Raw genomic sequence first — 22,246 nt, 5'->3', positions numbered from 1 at the left:
CTATTACAACAAAGTCCTACAGTAAACATTGAGGCTTTTTTATAAAAAAAAAAACATTTTTATAAATAATTCTCATTATGAATCCATTACGGCCTAGTGCACTGGCCTTATCTTAGAATAAAAAGAAACCTACCTAAGTTTTATGTGACATACCTCAGTTGATAGATCAGTCAGGTAGTGCAAGTGTTTTTATATTGTTTTCATATATTTGTGTCCGAATCGAATGATCATGAAACTCGGAATAGCCATTAATTGATTTGAATTTAAAAAAAAAACCACATTGCATGTAATAGGTTTAAGGTACATTCAAAAAGTTTCAAACATTAGAAGCAAAGATAAAACAAAACTCACAAAAGAATATTTTCAACCAGCTTTTAAGTTCATACGAACCATTAAAATCCGAAGTCAAGATAAAACTTCGATATTATTTGCATTTAAAAATAAGTGTACTTCGAGATAAATTTAGCAATATAAATTACAGAATGAGATACACAGTTTACAATCCATCTAAAAATTTAACAAGTATGTGATAAATAATATTGTGTATGCGTTAAAAATATAACACGCCTACTGGTGTACATTCAGCTTACACAGTGGCATCCGCGACCGCCTCGCGTCGCAAGCGCCGGTCTGGAAGAAAATCGGAAAATCGTCCATACCACGCCCTACTTTATTATCATCGTGGAACAAAAGTATGTTTATTACGAGAACCAGATAATCAAAGTGTTTTTATTAAAATATAACCAAAAAATAACAAAATTTTGTAGTGTTTTTCCGGATTTATAAAAATACGCGATTGTAACCAATTAATTCAGTTGTTTTCTACTAACGAGAATACCTTTTGTGAAAATCCGTTAAAATATTAATTAAAGTGACAGTGTTATAAATAAATAAGGTAAGGCAGAAAGTTTCTCGATCGGATTTTGTGTTCTCTACACGTTTAAACTATCCGGCATATTAACTGGCAACATTTATTTAAATAGCAAAATCTAAAGCAGTACAAATGATAATTGTTTTATTACTAGCTTCTGCCCGCGACTTCGTCTGCGTGGACTTCAGAATTGGAGCTTCGCTTTTTAACAATTTTTAATCCTACCACGGGAACAATTTGAGATATTGGTATGGAAAAAACATGTCCTTTTCCATAGCATAGGTGACATGCATACCAAATTTCAAAGCTGTCTGCCCGCGGTTTAGCTCGTAAAGAATTTTCAATTTCCCCTCGGGTACTACCTAAGGAATCAGGATAAAAGATAACCTATTTTCTTTTCCATGTCAAAGGCTAGATGAATGCCCAATTTAATCCAAATCCGTTCAGCCGTTTTGTCACGATTGAGTAACAAACATTTTCTTGTATTATTTCAATGAGATACGAAGAGAATGCCCTATTGGGATATCAGGCAAAAAAAACAATATAGGGTTTCAAATCAATCCAACCATTTTCGAGTTTCGGTAAGTTACACCTTATATTAATTTTTAACATAAGCTTTTCACAAAAGTTTGTTTACTTGAACGCGATGATCTCAGGAACTACTGGTCCGATTTGAAAAATTATTTCAGTGGTGGGTAGGCTATTTGTCGAGAAAGGCATATAGCTAGTAGAAGCATATCACCAATGAAGTTTATTCTAAAGTTTCGATAAAATCATGTTCCCATTTAAAAGTTCTTAAAAAGCCCGAGACAGCAATGTCTCTCTTTTAAGGTTGTCGAACGTCGACGTAGGAACGAACGGTGCGAAGTCGAGAGGGACCGTTAGTATAATAATATAATATATTGGGATAGCGGAGATAGATAATATCTTGAATGTTAAACGTGTTTGCCAATAGATATTATCCATGCGCAATTAGTTATGTGCTTATTTTATGCTAATGCATATTATTATGTTCGATGTGCAATAGCAATACTTAAACCTAGTCAATTCAAGATTGAATTAAAAAATTCGGACAAGGTGAAACACGCTATAAAATTTGTTCTCGCCGGTAAACAATCTAGTAGCAATATTCCATTTTTATTTTATCACTAAAAAAAAGATTTATCACGATACCGTCTTTTTAATAATCTTCCAAAAAATACGATTTCTCCATACGATTTTAGTAGTAGTAGAGCATTTTGTGACAGAGCTCGTCGGTCGAAGTATTGTCGCTATGCTTATTTCTTCCTCTAAGCAGCATTGTTACAATTATAAAATTATAAATTTAAAGATTTTAAAATAATTACAGTGTATAGTCAGTACATATTTGAAAATTTAATGTACGTTCATAAAAACATTTCTAAATTTAAGAAAAAATGTGACTGCAATAATTTAAACATTAGAAGTAAGAATAAACTTACAGTGCAATATACTAGGTTACATAAAATTCATAATTCGTTTAAAGGAAATTGCATACAATTCTACAATAAACTACCAATTGACATCTTGGAGATGTCTCTTAAAAAGTTCAAAGTTTGTATTAAACGTAAGCTTATAGAAAAGTCCTATTATAGTATAAAGGACTACGTAAACGATAAAAAAGCTTGGTTGCTTCTTAAATATTTTCAAATGACAATGTGAGATTGTGATAACAAAAAGAACACCCGGCTAAGTTTTTTGTGGGCTTCTTCTTAGACCGGGACGCGTTTGGAACCCTCGTAGCTTTAGTTTTAAGTTTACGAATGTGGTTATCGCCATCATCTCACTACCGTGTAATTCTTATGTACGCATCAAAAGTGCCACCTGTGGGCCTACTTGAATAAAGATATTTTTGACTTTGACTTTGACTTTGACTTTGACAATGCTGTGTTCTGGCTAAAGGGCGTGGTTGCTGGTAGTAATACAATACCTGAGCTTCAAATTGATGGGCACAGGGCAGTATGTTGTCGGACGTGCTTCTTTCATGCCATGTAAAGTGTTGTTCTGTTTATAGGCGATGGTTTTCCACTTACCATCAGGTGAGCCCTCGGTTTGGTCTGTTAATTATGACTAAAAAAAAACTTTCTTTGCCAATATGTGTGATTTTTTTTATTATGTTCGTAATGCTCTCGGGGTTCGAAAGGGGAAAAGCTAGTTGTAATTATAACTATAATAACAACTAGCTTTTCCCCTTGACTTATTCGACATTTGTTTCGGCTTGAAAAAATCCTCTGTCCGTTGTCGTCTCCAAGACATTGTTATCTCTATGTAAAAATTGATTGATTCACTTAAGCTGTAAAGCCGTGCATAGGTAAAGATGTGCATTTTTACAAATCTCCCGGGTACGTTTCCCAGTTACTTTTGGCATAAAAAGTATATTTCATATGTCCATTTCAGATGCCGAATATCTGTTTCAAAATTCATCTAAATCGATGTTGTAATAGTTAAGACAAACAAACAAACATAAGTTCGCATTCTTAATATTATTATGGATATCAACGTAAATTAAAGCTATGGTCAAACGAGAAATGTATTTGCATTAAAAGTCAAAATAAATAAAACTAGTCAGATGAAAGTCAGAGTCGCGCGTTGAAGCCCGACGGGTATGAGAAGGAGGCCCTTAGAATGTAGATTAGCCAACAAAATCGTTACGTACTTTAAAACAAAGTAGCTTTTCGCTTCCGGCTGTTTATACAATAACTCCTCGAATATCAGACCACGGATCTTGATGTGATTCGCCATTGTTTAAATAGCTTTTTTCAAAGATTTATATAGTACAGAAAAAGAGCAACTGATGGGTTTCTTGCCAGCTTCCGCCCTGTGGAATCTGCTTTCCCAACCAGATGACAAAGTCACTGCAAACAAATACGATCTGACGTTCCAAAAGCCTTAAAATTAGGTATTTTTGAAATAAATGAATTTAAAATTTTGAATATATAATGGAGTCAAATTCAGGTTTAGTAAAATAAATTGACATGGCTTACATAGGCTAAACTATAAGAGATACTTAAAAAAATATTTCTGGAGAATAGCAGTTCTTCTAAAATCCTAAGGAAAGCCTCACGACTCCTTTTAAGTTTAATTCACATTATTCATATATCATCATTCTTTAATTATAATTAGCATTATATAACTGATTGCTATTCCCATGGACACGTTTCAAGTGTCACAAAATTTGTGTCTATTGTGTAATGAAAAGTTAGCTGCAAATATTATTTTATAAGAAATTGTATAATCAATGGTAGTTTTTTCTAATTTAAACTAGGGGCCGTGATGGATCGCTAGTTTTACATAAAATTAGTGGTAAAAGGTTGTGTATAAAGCCCAGAATAGAATTTTTAGGAAATATAAAACTGACTTCAGCGTAGTTATTGCAATCATAAAACAAACATAAAAACGCAAATTATTTTTTCTTAATTTTTCCCATTATTTAAATGATTTAAAACCAAGCATCTAGCCCCAAAGTAAGCGAACTTGTGTTGTGGGTATGACTGATGAATAATTTTATGAATAATATACATAAATACTTATAAAATACAGATAAAAACATTCATGGGAATCGAACCTACGGCCTTGCTCTCACAAAGCAAAGTCGCTGCCCACTGCGAACTTAAATACAATCGAATTGAGAACCTTGTCCTTTTTTAAAGTCAGTAAAAATAGCTATAACATGCATTCTACAACTACAAGAGTATAATTCTGGTTTTACAAGACTAAGCTCCTATCAAAACCACTGCAAGGTCGTAAGCCAAAAATAACAACGCATTTCGACCATGTCTTATTTATTGTAAAGCAAAATGTACAAACTAAAATGAATTTATTCAGTTATTATGTAATACAATTACCAGTGTTATTTCACTTCACACTTTCACATACTAAACTGAACAAATATAATACAACTGAAAAATAGTGTATGCTTACACTTTTAAATAAACTATGCCTATTGCTATTAGACCAGGATGACGAAACAAACCTAACGTAATGAGTCGCATTTTGATTCGGTTGCCTTTCAGCGCTTATTTAATTTTTTTTTTCGAGTTCTAACCGTTTTTTGACAATTACGGAGCAAAAACATAACATGTGATGTTAAACTTAATTATTTTAAAGGATTCTTTAAAGATGTCGATTTGTTTGATTTATATCAAACTACATCGTATCTATGTAGCTTATATTTTTACCTAAATAACAGAGAACTACAAATAAAGTTATATCCTTTTCTGTACGTTTTTATCTTCTTATTATATTTTAATTTTAAACTATGAAATTAAAGATTTTTCCTATGGCCCGAAAGTAATACTCAACGTCGCCAAACATGTCGTCATCAAACGTGTCTTCTCTCGTTACGTGCAAGTATATCCGGTACCTCGGAAGTGTTCCTGGTGTTAAAAACCAAAGATTTTATGTTTTCCATGAACAGTACATATAAAAAACTTCAACAACAATACATAATAATAAGTTGACTGAAAGTAGTAATAATAATTTAGCAAATGAGGCTAATAATCCTCAAACTTTTCACGTAAAGATACAAAATTTTCATTTTATATTTATGAAGAGATCAAGTTTTGCTACAAGGACAAGAAAACCTGGGGCTGAAATCAGACTACGGGCTTGTTTTTACAGGATAAGCATGTTATATCTGCTAAGTTGCCCATGCACTCAGTTTTAAAGTTATTTAAAATTCTTTACAAATTCAAACAAAGGACGCATTGTTTATTGTTTACTACAAATGAGATTCTATTCCAATTTTTTTCTTTGAAAGTAAAGAAAAGAGAACAGCCTTTCTCTCAGACCAACGTGTTCTTTTGAAGCAAACTTAAAGATCGAAATTGGACTTTTAATGGGGTTACACATTACAAACACTGTGAAATCCTACGAACGACAAAAGCATGTTAAAACAAAACCTGAAGTTCGGGGCTAAGAAACAAAAGATGGTTGGCCTTTTGTACCTGACTGTATATAAAAGTTACATTTCGATTAGCAGTATGTATATTGTTTCTTTGTTTCGTAAATGAGATCAATGGGCACAAAAGAAACGACCGTCAGATACAAAGAATTATGTATTAATGAATGCAAATACTAAAAAACGTGGATCTGTATCACGAAGTAAATGAAATAATTTAATTCTTCTTTTTATATTTTCGATTTCGAACTTATGTTTATCATCATTCACTACTCTTTCAAATTTCTAATTTATTTAGTTATCTTGAATTTTATTAACTGCAATATTTCATCTTTTTTAGAAGACCTCACTGGCACAATGATGAGCGTTGATATATAAGAGAGGTCCTGGCAGAGGGAATTAAAAAAGGTCAATATCTCTGGTCTGTACTAGGCTTCGGGCGTGGCTAGTTAGCACTAACGACAAAGACAAGTAATAACACATTTTATGTCAATTGTATAAATAAAGAGTAGTTAATGTCAAGATAGTAGAAGATAAACCTTGCCCGTTCAAGCTTGTTATTTGATCGCATCATCTGTCATTAAAAATTAGAATTATGGGAAGTACGCGAGGGGTTTTCCGACTAAAAGTAACATATCCGCATGTCCATTACTATGTTATGACCTGGATTTTTTTCATAATTTATCCCTCACCCACCTTACCCACACATACCAAAACAGGGGATTTTCAAAAGTTCTATGGACTGTACTGAGAGCAAAAACGTGGACGAAATAGATAAACATTTGAATTTAGAAAACATCTTACGAGAACGTGAAAATTTCAATTTTATCATAAACTTTTTATGAAATAATAGTTTAGTTCAGGTTAATTTAAGTTTAGTTTATGCAGTCAAGTTTTTTTTAACTTTCCTGGCAATGGCTCTAGTACCAACTGTATTTTTGCGCAATCAACGTAAAGAACTAGCCATAAACCTTTTAACATTTATGTTTTTGTGGGATTGGAAGTTCACAACAACTTGTAATGAACACTTGTAATTATCACTAATTGCTTTCTTCGCTTCGTTCGCGCTTCATTTCGCTTGGATACTACCTACAAGCTGAATTTATGTTCAAATTAAACATTATAAACGTACGAACATCAAGGATTACTTGTAAATAAATCCCTGTAACAACCATTAACCCTTTGTTATTTATTAAATTACATTTATCACCATTTTAAAAATTATTTTGCTTAAGACCGAGTGAGTTAAGGTCAATGGCAAAGGTCATCTTATTCCCGGCTCAAGCGCCCTGAAAGACGTCACGACCAAAAGCAATTTATGTAGGTTTTTTCTGCGCTGGGAAATGCATTTACGCATATCTTCCCAGTAAGGTTAGGGACTCAATGGCAACCAATAATACCCAGCAAAGAACAGCAATTTTAACTAGATTTTAGGTGAACACTTCTGTGCTTATGGAATACTCCTTAGTGTGAATAGGTGAACACGTGTTGAGAGACTGGTTAGTAGGTTTAGGATGTTGTTGAAGATATTATAACGATTTATATAATTTATTTATATGTTTATAAGTGTATATGTACTCACCGTATGTATTCTTGTATGCGATAGGGACAGGAAGAATTTGTTGTTTATGTTCTGAGTTGCCTAACCTTTGTCACTTTCGGGTACATAAACTCTTCTCTTCCTTTTTTGTATAAAAATCTCCATCAACACGTTGCTCTGTTTTGTTCTTCTGATCAAAGCAAAAACTGACTGATATACTTTCGCGTTTATATTACAAGCTGTTGTCAGCGTTCTTCGTCCACTTTTATTTCACTTTTGGTAACCGTTTTTTTATGGGATAAAATGTTGTCTATGTTACTCTCCTTCCAAATTCTATGACTTCCAAAACCAAGACTCCTATACCAAAAATCTTATTATATTAGTTAGAGCGTGAACGAAGGGCAGAAAACAATATTATTAGTTAGGATTAGAAGGTGAATAATTCTCAGAGATAGTTGTTAATGTAACTTTTAAACAAGCCGAGTCTACAAACAAAAGTTTACAAACTTGAAATTTTGAAGTACGTTTCTTTTAGGGCTATGTAAAGAAAGGGTTTTATACGAATCTGTTTCCAAACTAGGGAAATACGGGTTGTAAGGTTGTATGAGAGCCTATCTTATTGAAGTTAGAGACACGAAATCTGGCATTAAGGCTAATAATTTCAAATAAAAACTTCCTGTAAGTTTCGTAGGGATGAATGTTGGTGCCACCAAGTAAGGCCTAAAAAGTTTGTAATGTAGGCAATCATTTTTTAAGTTACATTCATTTTATAAAGTTGGTAAATAATTAAACTTTTGATAACTCTTACTATTTCCGTATACTCTAGATATGTACTAGATATTTTATTAAATTGATTAGCAATGTAACAAATATACTAATAATTGTTATTTAATTAATAAATAAATAAAAATAATTTTATTGGTTTTGGTTTTTGGTTTATAGGTTTGACCACTGAAACCTAAACTAAGATAAACTGGAGAAGCAGAATGTATGTATACGGTTTATCTTTGGTATACGTAAGTTTGATAATGTGTCCCAGTATCGTTCTCGGTTAAACTGGCTACCAATTCGATCCCGTGGGAACTTGCACGCTCTTTGTCTTCTATATTCTATTTTATTTTATCCTCAGACGCCACCATATTTAAATCTTGACGATGTAAACATATGTCTCGCTGAAGTAGTACAATGGTTTGAGGCTAATAACTTAGCTCTTAACGGAAAAAAAACGAAGAGTATTCACACTGCCGAATGTTAAACAAGTAAAAACCATTGTACAACTTAATAATGAGGAGTTGGATTTGGTGGATACGACAATATTTTTAGGAATAACTTTAGATGCTAAGCTTCAATGGGGCCCACATATAAATAATTTAGCGAACAGACTTAGTTCTGCAGCATACGCGGTAAAAAAGATTCGTCATATGACAAACATAGAAACTGCTAGGCTTGTTTATTTTAGTTATTTTCACAGCATTATGTCCTATGGCATTTTATTATGGGGTAATGCTGCTGATATAGATTCTATTTTCGTCCTGCAGAAAAGGGCTGTTCGTGCGATATATAAAATGGGCCCAAGAGAGTCATTAAGGGATAAATTTAAAGAAGTTAAAATAATGACGGTGCAATGTCAGTACATATATGAAAATTTAATTTATGTCCATAAAAATATATCAAAATTTAAAAAGAAAATGCACTGTAACAATATAAATATTAGAACCAAAAATAAACTCGTTGTGCAGTTTACTAGGCTACACAAAATTGCAAATTCATTCAAGGGCAATTGTATATTATTTTATAACAAATTACCAAATGAAATCTTTGAGTTGTCTCTCAATAAGTTCAAAGTTTATATAAAACGTAAGCTTACAGAAAAATCCTATTATAACATTAAGGATTATTTAAACGATAAAAAAGCTTGGGTGTGAATTGCTCTAGCTTCATAGCTTAATTTAAATTTACTGGAAGATGGTGATAACAAAATAATAAAATTACCCGGCTAAGTTTGTTGTGGGCTCTTCTTAGACCAGGGCGCGTTTGGAACCCTCGTAGCTTTAGATTTAAGTTGGCGAACGAAGTTAGCACCATCCCGTTACAATTATGTAAACAAATATGTATGAACGCTTCATAAGTGCCTGTGATAGGCCTACATGAATAAAGAAATTTTGAATTTGAATTTGAATTTGAAGAGCGATTCAACTTTCTTGGTAGCAATGTTCAGTGCTATTTGAGGGCTAAGGATGACAAGGCCCCAAGTCTGCTATTACAATTGTGTGTCAGTGATCGATCAGTGACTTCATAATTGTCAATTTTGGCATATTTGGTAGTCTGCTAACACAATGGTGTCATTATGGTGTCATTATGATTTTCCGATGGAAGACCACTGACACGTCAATGAACATTTGCTAGTCTGCTGCACAATGACAATTCAATGATCGCACGAATTGGTAGTCTGCTAATATTTTGACAGTTCTATTGATCATTGTAAGACCATTGAGACGCAATTCTGCAGTCATTGCCTTTTAGCAATATTATTGTTGATTACAATTAAATTGTGAAGTGTGAGATCATAATATTCAGATTAAGGTGGAATATTTTTAAGTTGGCTAAGACTATTGATGTTCTTCAATACCATTTGATTGAGCGTAGCAGGCGCCGTCGAGCCCGCAACTTGCTAAGAAACAATGTAGACTACTTTTAGGATATTCCCGATGCGGAATTTATAAAAAAAGGAGTTGCTTGGGAAGCAGACTGTAATGAGTCAAGTGTGGGAGCTCGCTCCACTTAGGCATTCCCAAACCACGTCGGAATGATGAAATATTGGCGGAGGCAAAGGTAAGAAAACAACTTTAATTTTCGTTGCTTTTTAATTAAGTATAGTACCTATATCTCAGAATATGTTATGATGGCATGGCTGTAATGCTGGTATTTCTGTTGCAGTTACTGGTAGCACTAGCATTTTATGCATCTGGCTCTAAAAAATAACGATTGGGCAGAGAGCCCCCCACAATGTTTCTCAGATCATTGCCTCAAGAGCTGTGGGACAAATAACGGAGGTGCTTAACACCAAATTTAGTAAAAAGTGTTAAATGTCCAGAGTGATAAGGATGCCATTAAGGCTAAGTTAAGAAATTATATTTTACCAGTTATATGCTGAGTACTTTACCAAGAAGAATGCTTTTTCAGCTTCTATTAAAAAAATTACTTCAGATATCATAGATGGGACACATGTGGCAATAATAAGGCCAAATGTTCATGAAAGGCAATATTATAACACTAAGGTATTCCATTCCCTAACTGTTATAATAGTAACTTTAATATTGAACTCATATTTTAATATTATGTGATATATCTAGCCAATAATCTTTAATTTATTTAACAATCTGTGACTCAGATTTAAATATATTGTGCCTGCAACCCAGGCTCTGCTCTTAACTCCAATGTGTGGCAGAGTCACCCACTCAGTCAACACTTAACTCCATTAAATGATAATGGGGCATGAGGTTTTTTTTAGGTATTACTTATTTTAGGTTTTTTTAATAAATTCCAATATAGATTTTTAATTGTCAAGGTTAACAAGGTTAACATTGGTTGGATTTTCAGGTGAGTTTTTCCTCTGTGGAAAACTATGATGACCACAACTTAAATACTATAGAGGGGAGATACACCACACTACTCTATGCATGAAACTTGTGACTGTATGCAATACAGTAGAGCGCTGTAAAAGTATATTGGAAGAATGTTTCAGGTAAAGTAAATAAAATGCTTTAGATAGCATGTTAGGGTCTCCTAGATTGAAAACTGTAGTAAATCATGTACATAGTTTGATGGTCAAGTGTTTTATTTCCAAATATCTTTTTCTGGTAATTGTTTAGAGCAAGTATGCATTGTAATGCATACTTGCTCTAAACAATTGCACTGCTGGCAAGATTGCAGAGGCATGTTGTGTTTGGCACAATATAAAAGCCACAACACAATTAAAGCAATTCTTCTGCAAGAGGCATTTAAGTTTTGTGTGTTATTAAAATTATTTTTATAAATCTATGAGGAGACAAATAATACAAGTTAATAAAGATAAGACACTAAACAATGATTTTTATTTACAGTAATTTAGTTTACAAACGAATACATGTAAAAAATGAAGACTCTTCAGCTGGCTTCCAATAAAAGCAGGAGGATATAATTTTTTCTTTAAATAGCATTTCATTTTGAAATCCAAACCTTTATTGTTACCCTTTTTATATTCATTCCGAGAATTATTTATTTTATCTGATGAAGTTCCTTATAGATAGAGGACAGAATTCTTCAACAGATAACAGCAAATCACTTTGTTCACGATTAGAGCCGAGTTGGACAGCTCTATCACATAAGGACTTGGTTCACAGAGACTTCAACGAGTAAACCAGGGTCTGCTTGAAGGTTGGGCACTGCAGCAGGCTCTTGTTAAAAGACTGTGGACAAAGGCATATATTATGAGTATATGTGTTCCAAGGGTTAAACATAGTGTTTTGTCCTATTAATCTATTGTTTTTAATTACTCTACAACAATTTTTTCTCTGTTACAGGGATGCTGGTCACAATTTGTGCAATACCTTAAATGGGTCCACAAATTAATAAAAGATAAAAATTTTAAAAGAAAATAGAATGGAATGAAAACCTCCTAGCTTTAGTTTTAAGTTAAAAAATGTAGTTAGCACCACCATGATAAGTACAAGTTCATAAGCACCTGTGAAATGCGTACATGAATAAAGAATTTAAGAATTTTATTGATTTTTTGATTACTCCCCATATTTGTGTTTTTTAAAATTAAATTACCAGAGATACTGTTGAAAAAACACACCAATTTGATACCTACTTAGACTTCATATCATGCTTAAACAGTACAAGATTTCATTACTTACTTTCGCTCTTCTGTGGGAATTTATTTATAAAATTTGAGCGTAGGTACGCAACCCAATGCCGCTTCGCCGGGCAACGTCCGTTATTGGTACAGCCGCAGTGTCCAGGCTGATCTGTCTAACTCTCCAAAAGCAGCGACGAAGTTTGCTTTGTTGAGCATTTTGTTTGTTTTGATTATAATTTATATATTTTCACTAGCACGAAATAACGTCAATGAAATTTAATGTCAATTCGACAGTTACAGATTAAATATAATTATTTTTGACAAAATTTGGCACAAAAAATATTTGTTTTTTGGATTCCTTCGATTGTTTTACTAAATGTGATACAAAGTTCGTCTTTAGAACACAAATCAATAACATTTAAAAATATTTCTTATCAAAAATTCGCTTAATTGGACATTATTAATTAATGGTAGTTTTTTAAATTTTACTTCTCAAACACATTTTGAGCAAATGGCAACACTGATTCCCTTTCTACCACAATGCAATTATCATCCAATTACAATCCAATTGTAAGACCATTGTGAATTTAGTAGACTACGAACTTTTGGCATAATGATAATTGGATTGCAATGGAATGGTGTCATAATGACAAACTTGTAAAATAGCAGACTTGTGGCCCAGGTTGAATGTTCCTGCCAGTCACTCGCATGCGTATGGAAATTATTTTACAGTCAAGGTGGTTATACTCTGGAATGGATTGCCAATCCATTCCAGAGTATAACATATTTTTAAAATTGCACTATCCCGTTTCCGTACTCATTCTCTTCTTTCATTAAGGGTTGTCTGGAGGAGATCGCTTAAAGCGATAAGACCGCCTTTGCGCATTTTTATTCTTCTTATATTTATGTTTTCAATTTATATTATCTTTATCCCTTAATTGTGTGCAATAAAGAATTTATCTATCTATCTATCTAAGTATTAATATATACTCGTATTATAGTCATTAGCGCTCTCACCTTCATACGAACGAATGTATTGTACATTAACGCAACATGAAATAACTAATTTAAAATTAATAAACTAAACTGAATTTTTAATTAAGGAACATGCATTAAGTGTGTCGTGTAAAAAATCGGGTTTGTTTGCATGCGTGTGTGTGTGTGTTATGTGTGAGTGTGTGTTCGTGTGTGTGTTTGGGTGTGTTTGAGGTTTTATAAGGTTTACTTTAGAATAACTAGTAAGTTTTACGTGTTATTGTAGGTGAATTGCCACAACCACCTCTGAATATACTATGATAATAATTACATTGGTATGAATTTAAATTTGATAAATTGTGGGTTTTCCAAATGTAGTAAGCAGCCGAGAAAGCAGTAGAATTTATGAGAAAAAGATGTTTTCAATTTAGGTATCATACATATTGCATTATTTCTTCTTTTCTGTTCGAGTTTTTCATACTAAGATGTGGTGGAGTAAAACAGCGTATAAATAGTTTTAGAGAAATATTTTAATTTATATTTGATTCACAGCCAATGTTTATGAAATAGTGCCTGTGGGTATTTTGATATAAATACGAGTACATTTTCGATAAACTTCAGTACTGTATGGACTCGAACAATGCAAAGATACCTCTCGTAGTCTTAGTCGTTATCATAACACATCTGTTAACGAAGTTTTTATGCGAATTTAAATTTTTATAAAACCGAACATCGAATTTTCGAAAATTTATATAGTGGAATTTTAGAATCCTTTTTTTATTTGATCCTTATATATTCTGCAATTATTAATTTTCTAAATTAAAATTCAGGTACCTACTCTCGACATTATATATATATATATATATATATCAATTTGCATGTATCCTGCTTTCTGCAGACGGATTTAGGCACCGCGCGCAAAGTAAAACGAACACACCTCGCAGGCGTACGCCAGCATTTCCGTGGTGTCACCTGGTACAAGGTGCCAACTGAAAATCAGCGCTGTATGCTCCTACTGGCGCATGCAGCACAGTTCTGAGCTGGCCCTTTTTTCTAGGTTGTGTCACACATAACATACTCGATGTTATGTGTGGCACAACCTAGAAAACTACGTGGTGTCGTTAATATAGTAATGTTTGGCGCCATGTACAAAATAAATTTTTCTTTCTTTCTTTCTATTAAGTAAATATAAGATTGTAATTTCAAAGTTTCCATTTTTAACTTCTTACTTTACTATCATTGTTACTGCATCTACGGCAACCATTTAGTAACGAATGTTAATTTGCTGTTTTGATGAGAATAAGTTGAATAAATGAGATTTAATCTGAGCTTTATCTAGCGTAGCATTAACGCTACACAGCAATTTTCTTAGTTGAAATTGTATATAACTATACATTTTATGTAAAATCTTATTAGCTTTAACAACGAAGTCATTATCATTGTCTTAACTCTATATAAGATATCATATTCTGGTTTACTTGCAGACGCCCGCGACTAAATCAAAGTACAATTTTTAAACCGTAAATTGTTTAATACAATATTTTATCCCCTACTAATTTAATTGCATTACAAGACTGCAATGTCACATAGTCAGAGTCAAAGTCAAAAATATCTTTATTCAAGTAGGCCCATAGGTGGCACTTTTAATGAGTACTTTACATGAGAATTACGGTAGTAAGATGATGGCGATTACCATAATTGTAAACTTTAAACTAAAGCTACGAGGGTTCCAAACGCGTCCTGGTCTAAGAAGAAGCCCAGGAGAAACTTAGCGTGGTTTTTTATTGTTATCACTATCTCACATTCTCATTTAAAATTATTAGCAGAGCAACGTGGCTAGAGCAATAATTCACACCAATGCTTTTTTAACGATTATTTTATCCTTAATACCGTAATAGGACTTTTTTATAAACATGCGTTTAATACAAACATTAAAATTTTTAAGACACATCTCCAAGATGTAAGATGTCAATGGGTAGTTTATTGTAGAATTTTATGCAACTTCCTTTAAGCGAATTATGAATTTTATGTAACCAGGTGTACTCGTATTGTAAGTTTATTCTTACTTCTAATGTTTAAACTATTGCAGTCACATTTATCTTAAATTTCAAATTGTGAACGCGGCCGCTTTAAAGTTGCTGTTATACGATTAGCTTTGGAATTGGTTGGATTTTAACGTCTTTGATAGTTCTTTAAAGCGCGTAACTATGAGATATACTTCAACAAGTGCGATAAAATAATAAAAGCAAACACAATAAATTGAAATGAATTTTTTTTTGAGAAAAATATTGTTTATATTAATGTACGAAAAAATAGACAACACACATGTAAGAAAAAATAGACTTCAGTTAAATTTGACTGTTGCTACCGTTAAAGTGATTTTGCGATTAGATAAGCGGGAATATTAACGTTTAAATTGCTGCATTACTTAAGGTTATACAATATTGCCATAATTTTCTGCTGGTTCTGAATTAATAATAATAAATATTTATTAACCACAATAAATAAATTACAACATACTACTGTTGTAGTTCAGGACGGAGAAAAAGAAAAAAAATATATAATAATTAAGACGTATGTTGCTTCGTTGTGGTCAACGGGTCACCTACATAAGAAACTTATTACGTTCGTATGTGACAAGAACCTATGGCTGCCAATAGTGTACTTTAGGTTCCATAGTTACAACCATACGATATTTATATAACCTTAAATACTTCATAAGTAATCTGATTGTATTCATCATCACATTTATTAACCTACTACTGATTTACTACAGATCGTGGGTCTCCTTTCAGAGAAGGGTGTAGGCCTAATAGTCCACCACGATTCAGTGCGAGTGGGTGTCATTCTAGTGCTTTGGTGGATTTTCAATAACAATAGAAAAACCGAACCCTCAGGCAATCAATTATCTTATTTTGCTATAAATATATATTTTCGTTCCCGTTAAATGTTATAAATGCAAAGCGAAGTTTTAATCTGAAAGTCCTAGTCACTGAGTATCATTTCACAGATATTTATGATGGCTATCTAATTTAGATTTGAACTCGATTTTAAAGATTATTTGTTAAGTGATAAACTATTAGCATTGGCATCGATACCGATCTTAAAACGAATTCCAGCGGCGAACGTAAGCAGGAATGACGAAGCCGCGCCCACGGGATGTCTATCAAAACTTATATTAATCTGGCGGGCATCGTTTCAGTTTGCGTGAACGTAGCCCGTAGTATAAATAAACACACGTCCGGTTGCGGTGAGCAGCAGTCAAAAACGAGCCGCGACATTTACAGCGGCTGCACTCTTTCTATTTACGATCCGCAGGCTGGCCCTCACATCATATCGACCTAGCTCTACTGTCACACTTTTGGGCTCAAAAAGCATGAAGTAATTAAATAACATTATGCAGTAATAAGTAAATAATTGTAAATGCTTGCGGTCAACATAAATGCTTAAGATTTATTCGGTTTTTAGTTAACTGTATTTATACCTACCTATTTTATGAAAATTTTAAAATAACATCTTAAAAGAGAAGGCATTCAGAGTATTGTTAGATCCTTACATGTAAAATTAGCTGTTTGTCAAAGTCAAATGTTCAAAGTCGTTTTTTGTAATATAATACTTTTTTTTTAAACAAAGTATAATACAATAATAAAAGCATTCGGACGGGGATCAATAAAATCTTTGAAGGCGCTTTGAACTGACCCATTGGAGTTGATTTTTTTCCTTTGCAAGAAGTTATCCTGATTTCGAAAAAAGTAGTTATATGTTGGAGCAAAGTCCGGGGAGTACGGTGATTGTCTCAGACATTCAAATTGAAGCTACTCTAATTTGGTAGCCGTTGTGCAGTGTGTGGTCTAGCGTTGTCCTGAAGCAGCAGTGTCCCAGAGCGATTGACCAGCCTCGGTTGTTTAACAGCTAGCTTTTCCATCTTGGTTTATAGTTGCTGACACCAAACGCTCAAAAGTAATTTGTTTTGTGAGAAGTTTCGCTCAGAGCAGGATTTGGCTTTTTCGTCAATGTTCAGCCATTGCGATCAGTGTTTCCGATTATTGTACAGGATCTACTCACAGGTAATGATTCGATCCGGTTTAATAATGTAATAAAACAGTCGACGCGCGTTTTTCGATTCGCTGCACTCAATTCATAAGATTTCAAGCTTTTTCACCTTCCCAACTTACACCGCAGTTTATATTTAACCCCGCAGTCTGCAGCTATCTCGGAAGGGGTTTGCGATTGACCCGCTTCCACAAAAGTCTTCAATTCTTTATTATCAACTTTACCGTGTTGTCTTTTGAGATACAACCGCCATACACATCATTAATTCTTCGAGCAGTTTCTGCAGTACTTGTGCCACGATGGAACGCGTATCTACTCGTCAATAACGCGATATATCAAGTTTTCCATTTTGTACACTGAGTGCCGCAAAGAAAAAACCAAAAGAGGAAAAAACAACTGAGTTAGGGTTTTCAAAACATAAAAGCATGAGCAAAAAGCTGTATAAACGTAAAATTGGAATTCCTAGCCAAAGTTGACACATCTTAGCCTGATAAATTTTTATTTATCAGGCTAAGATTTAGCCTGATGGAAAAATGGGACCACATGGGATATTGAAGGGATCCTGGAATTTAACTAAGCGTTAATGTTACGCGCGCAGTAATATATAAACTATTAACTAATAAATCCAACACTAAGTTTATTATCAGAGCGAATTGCTATTCGTTAGCAATATTTAAGATGGCAAGAATCCGCTATAACATATAAATTAACCTTATTTATTCTGAGATAATCAAAGGGCATCATTATTTGATTGGGCGCGATTTATATCTCGCCTCTCATCAAACACAACCTGAGTATATAATATACTGTAAAATAAACAGTCGCAGTAAGTAAAAAATTTTAAAGATTATTTATTTTAACTATTCAATATATTATATGTTTTGAGAACGTGGCGACAGGATGATAATACCTAATACTCGTTTAACGTTTTCACTTATTACATTTGATCAATAATCGGGCAGAGTTTCCTCTCTTATAAAATGAATGTTCTACAATGCTTTCACTTTTATAGGGCTCAGATACTATTTCCAATGTTGGCAATAATAATATATTACAATATTGGTTTCCGGTAAGTTATTTCACAAACTAGATAGTTATTAATCTATTTAGAAAAAAACATCAAATGTTTAGATTAGAATTAAAATGAATTTTATAAAGACAATTATATAAATCATTACTATTTAAGCATTCCAATATCAAATAACCTTGTAGTGAAGTCACAACATGTATTATGGCGTAGCGTAGTTAATAGTCAGGTATCGCCAACACATGTTTTTTACAATATTGTAATTTTTTGGGTTGTTGGGGTTTAGGTGACTAAATCACGAAATATGATGCAAATTTACTAAGTCGTATAAACGTCATTGTAAGAAGAGGTTTTTGTTACTTACCATCGTAAGGTGTCTTGTCATTTCGCCAATTTAAGTTTCTGCTAATATAACACAACTGTCTCTGATCATTCAAACGCGTTGATAAAAAATACAATTGAAAAGAAAAGCTACCAAAATACACACAAATAAAATAAACTGCGAAGATCGGGTCAGTGCACCAAAGTAAATAAAATTATTATAAAATATAACGATATAACTAACTAACTAACGATTAATACACATGGTACCTGCGTTGCCAGTTCCTTACTCTTGGCTGCTCTGCGTGTCTTTATAAAACACACACGTCATATGCTTTTTTCTGTTTACTGTTACCCAATAACTCATACTTTGCGTTCAGGGGGTTCGACAATATAAGATACTGTAATATACCTACAGAGTTAAGGTAAGTATTAAAGTCCAAGGTTGTAACTCCATGGTTAAACTCTGGGGATTCGTTAGTTCACGCTAACAAATGGCGGTGAGCTTAGTAACCTTGAAACTTTATTACTATTTATCCTGCGCCTTCTTAACTTCACTTACTCCTACACCGTCCCAGCGCTTGCAAGATTGGACAAACACTTTAGATTGGTAAGTTAAACTGAAATGAAAGGAAAGTATGCTTTATTGTACAAACCAAACACAACAAAATGATAAAACAAGAACTAAAATAACAAATATAATAGTGAGGGACAATAGGCAGGGTTAAAGATAAAAATACCCACCGAGCATTCTAATAGAAAAGTTAATTTGCATTAAAGGTAATGATAGTGCATATTGGATGAATACAAAACCCTGATTTTGTTCTTAAACTTCCGAAAATTTTATAAAAACTTACGCTAATTAGTACCTAATCCCAGAACGGTGCATAAGTATTGGTAGTAATACCTATACCATCATTTTCCAGTATATTTTTAAACAGATTTTCTGCGAAAGAGATTTCAATCAAATTTTCCCGTACTAAACCAAACATTCATTATATGATCCGAAAATGTTGTTGTTATCTGTTCTAAGAAACTTTCGCTATAAATGTCTTCGATGTCTAATTATACTCGTATTAATGGAAACAAGAAAAACTTTATATTATATTGTTACAAAACCTCTGAATGTAGCACGAGTAAAGTTTAAATCCTATTAGTACTAAACTGTTCAAAATCCAGATGCCACAAATCATTAGATCCCCAAATGCAAGTTTTCAATACCTGACTTCTGTTAATTTATAAATTCTCAAGGCGATATTATATCAAATGGAAGTCCTACTCGATTTAGTGTTCTAGGGGTTAGCATGTTCGAATAGGGTCACGAGTTCTGGGTTAAATCCCGGTTCAGGCCAAAATTGCAATGTGTGAGATATTCCATGAAGAAATTACCAGTCAAAAAGTCATGGTAATGGTACTTACCTTTATCTTTTCAAAACAATATGCGTTTTAAACTATTATATATCACTAACACCAACGGTAAACGGAAACAGTGACAAAACACGTATAATAATAATAATAAATTAATTAATTAAGCAAAATTCACAAGTAGACTTAAAACTATTTATGGTGTAATCATAAATTCTTACGAATTTTACCGCACACCACCGTGCCGTCGACAAAAGGTTACATCTAATGAAATTAATAAACACCCACCTGACCTACTTACTACATCAATCAAGATATTCCATATAAATAAAATTCCCTCAATATAAATAGGTAGGTAGGTAGGTGCCTCGGTGGAAGTTTAGAATTGGTAGTAGATAGGCAGGTACTATAAATATATTTTAATAATAACTAACAATCTTATCCTATAACTTTATTAACAATATAGCTATTGCTATTTACATTTTTAAATCTTAAGTGGATAAAAAAGCAGGTAGTTTAAAAATGTGACAAGTTAATGCCACGAACGTCCATCGAGCAACGCAATACAGGGTGACTCATATTTTTAGAGATTAGCTGTTATTGTACTTTGAAATTGTAAATTGTTGTGTTTTAATGTGTTATGGTGTGTTTGAGTGACTTAGGTAGCTGATTAATTAGGTAAGGCACAAGGTATACCTGAGAGCTCTCCACAATTCCACTAATATGCACTTTCGACCTCATATATTTTATTTTATTTAATCGAAAAATACAAAAAAAAGTATTACATTTAAAAGGTGTAAAACATAAACTCTAAAGAGTTTTACTTTTACACCCTGCGCCGTCGACAATCATTGGTCGTGAATACAACAAGCTAAATTCTACAATTACATTTATGCTAAACTAAACTAACTAATGATCATTAAATTATGACAAATGGCGATAAATAATAAGTTCTTAACAAAAATTTACAGCTAAATGTGGGTAGTATAAAAATAAGTACGTAGGCAAAATAAAAAAAATTATAACGAGAGTACAAAATATACGCATCATTATACAGGTTGTTCCTTTTTTGATTAAAAATTTGATTTCTAACGACTTACTTAGCCAGCGTTGTGGAGTACGACGTTAAACCCTTCTCATCCTTAGTGGAGACCTTAGTTGTGAGAGAAGAGTCGTGTCCCCAGCAGTGTGGTATTAATAGTCTGATGATATAATATCAAATCATGTCGTTTGGTATATATTACTTCAAAACACTTTCGACGCTGGTTAACGTTATTTCCCTGTATAAATTACCTCAAAACACTTTCGTCGCTGGTTAACGTTATTTAGTTATCAGTAGTAGAGCTTTTTGTATCAGAGCTCGTCAAAGAGTATAGGAACTACCGCCATGTCTATTTCTGCCGCCACGTAGCATTGCTGTGTTTAATACAGCGGAGCGGTGTTAATTAACACCTTCGCCTTTTGTGTTCTTAAATTTTAATTGCTCTAGCTTCATAGCTGAATATAAATTTACTGTGAGATGGTGATATCGGAAAAAAAATTACCCGGCTAAGTTTGTTGTGGGCTCTTCTTAGACCAGGGTGCGTTTGGAATCCTTGTAGCTTTAGGTTTAAGTTGGCGAACGAAGTTATCACCATCCTCTTACAATTATGTAAACATTTATGTATGAACGCTTCATAAGTGCCTGTGATAGGCCTACATGAATATAGAAATTTTGAATTTGAATTTTGAATTTTAAGGTTGATGTAAACAAGGCGGCACTTTGTAGAACGCCGCCATTTTGCGCGAAACTGCTCAACATACACTTACAAAAATAATACCTACGTTAATATTCTAAATGTCTTTTGGAGAAATATAATTACTATTGTTTGATTTATACATCGAGTTCGATAGCTGGCTTAATCTTAAATACAATAATTTATATTATATGTTAACTGGAGAGGTGATATTTTCCTAAAAAGCCCACAAACGTGGCCATTTTCCGACGCTTTTTGTCCAGCTTCAGTAAGTAATAGGTATATTTTTTATTCCTTTGAACAACATATATTGGAAGCGCTCGCGGCAAATAACAGAGCAGTGTTAACGAACTGAACTGTACTACAATAATAATAAAAGCTCTGCTAAAAAACCGATAACAAATGCCACAAAGTGATAAAATGAATTTTGTTTGCACACGTTATCGTAAAGTCAAGCTATTGTGATTGTCATAGTTTCTCATCTTTGAGCGACTTAAATAAATGAACAAATAAATATAAATAAATTTAGTGATATTAAGTACTGCCGGTATATTTATTACTAGAGGACCTCCGTGACTACGTTCGCGTTTGAATCAGCCT

The 22,246-nt window shown here is 33.1% G+C and overlaps 1 protein-coding gene across 3 annotated transcripts in view; it reads left to right on the top strand.

The window, feature by feature from the left end:
- Positions 1–607: 607 nt before the first annotated feature.
- LOC120629984 (D-beta-hydroxybutyrate dehydrogenase, mitochondrial) overlaps positions 608–22,246 on the top strand; it is an 82,254-nt gene continuing 60,615 nt past the window's right edge. For 2 of the 3 annotated variants that reach the window (XM_039899097.1, XM_039899094.1), the window contains exon 1: positions 608–692. The gene's annotated coding sequence lies outside the window, so the exon portion shown is untranslated. Of the gene's footprint in view, positions 896–22,246 lie in introns of all 3 variants that reach the window. The other variant, XM_039899095.1, reaches the window with a different exon arrangement.

The sequence above is a fragment of the Pararge aegeria genome, chromosome 15, assembly GCF_905163445.1.
Source record: "Pararge aegeria chromosome 15, ilParAegt1.1, whole genome shotgun sequence".
NCBI lineage: Eukaryota > Metazoa > Arthropoda > Insecta > Lepidoptera > Nymphalidae > Pararge > Pararge aegeria.
Note: the sequence above shows the minus strand (reverse complement) of the source record. Positions and strands in the feature narration are given on the sequence as shown.